A 3,189-nucleotide genomic window follows, 5' to 3' on the forward strand; every position below is an offset into this window, starting at 1 on the left:
ATTGAGCGCTTACTGTGTGCAGAGCACTGTACTAAGCGCTTGGGAAGTACAAGTTGGCAACATATAGAGACAGTCCCTACCCAACAGGAGGCTCACAGTCTAAAAGGGGGAGACAGAGAACAAAACCAAACATACTAACAAAATAAAATAAATAGAATAGATATGTACAAGTAAAATAAATAAATAAATAGAGTAATAAATATGTACAAACATATATACATATATACAGGTGCTGTGGGGAAGGGAGCTTAGGAGTCAGACAGCCTGGGTTCTAATCCCAGCTCCACCCCTTGTCTGCCGTTTCACCTTGGGCAAGTCGATTCATTTCTCTGGGCTTCAGTTACCTCATCTGTCAAGTGGGAATTAAGACTGTAAACCCCATGTGGACAGGGACTGTGTTCGACCTTATTGTCTTGTATCTACCCCAGTGTTTAGTACAGTGCCTGGCACAGAGTAAGTGCTTAACAAATACCATTAAAAAAATTCACATAACTTCTCTGTGCCTCAGATACCTCATCTGTAAAATGAGGGTGAAGACTGTGAGCCCTCTGTCGGACATGGACTGGGTCCAACCTGATTATCTGGGATCTACCCCAGCGCTTAGTACAGTTCCCGGCACAGAGTGAGCGCTTAACAAATACCATATAAAAACACTCCTCAGGAAAAGGTCCATGTAATAACATAATGTAGGCATCAGTAGGCATCAGTGCTTCCATATCTTTTGTTTCTTGTGTACTCTTCCAAGGATTTTGTTCTGCCTACAGTAGGTGGTCTATGAATACTATGTGTTGATTGATCGAGTGATTAAGGGACACAAAAATTTGAAACACGAATCATTTGAAATATTGAAAACTGAAAAGTGCTCTCCTTTCTCCTCCTTTGTTCTTTCTCTCTTCCTCCTTTCTCAATCCTCTCTACACCCAGGGTGCTCTGCAGGAGGCTTCTTCTGATTATAGTGGATAATCAAGACAATGAACACCACTGAGATCCCTTTTGGGATGATGATTCTGTTACAGTTCAGCCTTGGGGTCTCAGTGAATGTTTTCCTCCTTCTGTTTTATGGCCACATGATTTCTGCCAACCACATGCCCAGCTCCTCTGATTTGATTCTTACCCAGCTAACCTTGGCTAACACCATAATTCTGCTCACCAGGGGAATCCCAGTGATCATGTTAACTTGAGACTGTGAAATGTCCTAGATTATATTGGATGTAAATTCCTCATGTACCTTTATTGAGTGGCCTGTAGCTTCGGAATCTGCATCACCTGCCTCCTGAGAATCTTCCAAGCCATCACCATCAGTCCCAGCACCTCCCAGTGGGCAGGACTCAAAGTTAAATGACAAATGTGCATCCTTCCCTCCTCTGTCCTCTCCTGGATCTTCAATATGTTAATCAATACTGAAGGTCTCATAGATATTAAAGGCCCCCAGAACAGTGGCTGCGTTCAAATCATATTGGATCTCAAATATTGCTTAAAGGTTCAAATAAGTGCAGTAAACACCCTAATAATTGCAGTTGTGCTCAGTTTCTGGGACTTATTCTCTGCGGAGCTCATGAACGTGGCCAGTGGCTACATGGTGCTTGTCCTGCACAGACACCACCGGAAAGTCCAGCACCTCCATAGACCAAGTCATTCCCCCAGACTGATGCCAAAAGTCAGAGCAGCCAAAAGAGTCATTGCTCTGGCCACCCTCTATGTTTTGCTTTATGGACAGCAGTAAATCATGCTGAGTGTTATAATGAACATGAAAAAGAATTCTTCACTGATAATGAATAGCCATGTGGTGTTGGGATTCACCTTCTCAGCTGTGAGTCTATTCCACACGATTTACAGTGACAAGAGAATGAGACTGTTCTGGAAAAAAGAATCTCCTTTTCCTAACACAGATCCCTTGTAAGGTCCAGGAAAACTATCTGCTCTTCTCACTGAGGTAAAGGCATTAGACTTTCTGATTTGGGCATCACTGATCCAGTGTCAGATGCTCTGTGTCACTTCACCACAGGCTTAAGATAGGACCAGATAAAGGCTTCCAAAAAAGTGTCACAAGTAACACTTTGTGACAGAGAATGTTGGGTGCAGATTATGATAAATTATTTTACCCAATTTGGGACCAATTCTGTAAATCCTGTCTCTGTTTACATTCCCTCCCCAGACACCCTAGATGTTTCCCAAAGCTTACCCCCATGGACCTCCAAAGGAAGTATCTGCTTCTCCCCATGGCACCCCAGCCCTTCATCCCTAGCCCCTTTGTCTCCCTCTCATTCCCGACGGTGCCATTAATGGCTTTTAGAAAAGATATCCACGTTCATTTAAATAATTAGAACCTAGGCTAAGAAGAGTTTGGGATACAGGACAGCAGTGAGTACTAAAGGAGGAGCTGGAGAAGGCCCCCGAAAGTGTGAGTCTGGGGAGGATGATAAAAAGGGCAAAAATACTAGGGAAGTCAGTCAATTGTATGTATTGAGAAATTGTATTGTATTGTGTGCAAAACACTGTACTAAACACTTGGGAGGATGCAATATAACAATATACATATCAAGAGCTCTGACTGAGATGCTTGCTCTGTCTGGCCTCCCCAGGCTGCTGAAGATTCATCTCACCCAGATTCATGCTTCCCTTGGATGAAATCCTTGGATGCACCTCACCCAGATTTCTGATCCCCTGGGGCGGGATCTGTAGATTTACCTCCTAATTCCTGGCCCCTGGGATAAGATCTGCAGATTCACACCACCGGGTAGCCCTAATTAATGGGGAGCTTCTACTGGATCAGGCACTCAGTGACAAGCACAAATCCACCAAACCCACCTCTGTATATAGCAGAAAGCTGTATTTCATACTTAATTCAATTTAAAAAGGGGTATATGCCTATACACATATACATTCACACTCATAGATTATTACAAATTAGCTACCCATCTAAATGGTTTCCCCAAGTTTGTACAGATGCTCCCATGTCAGAGGAGTTCAAATAGTCCAGTTGCCCTCAGCATGTCATCCTGTGCTTTGGCTGCGACTGCAGTAGGCATCTCAGTGCATTTCATAGATGGTTTTTGCCATGGCCCCGGGGAAAGCTCTTTCCCTTTTTAATCAGTTGTTTCAGGGTAGTTGCGGTGAGGAGTCCTGACTTGCTGCTCTTGTTGCCTGCTGTCTCAAGCTCATTTCCAGGGAAAATCCTCCCCGGGTGGG

General features: G+C 43.9%; 1 pseudogene; it reads left to right on the top strand.

Annotated features, from left to right (window-relative positions):
• Nucleotides 1-971: 971 nt before the first annotated feature.
• LOC119923193 lies at nucleotides 972-1,900 on the top strand (annotated as a pseudogene).
• The last annotated feature ends 1,289 nt before the right edge of the window (nucleotides 1,901-3,189 follow it).

Source organism: Tachyglossus aculeatus, unplaced genomic scaffold (assembly GCF_015852505.1).
Source record: "Tachyglossus aculeatus isolate mTacAcu1 unplaced genomic scaffold, mTacAcu1.pri scaffold_153_arrow_ctg1, whole genome shotgun sequence".
Classification (NCBI taxonomy): Eukaryota; Metazoa; Chordata; class Mammalia; order Monotremata; family Tachyglossidae; genus Tachyglossus; species Tachyglossus aculeatus.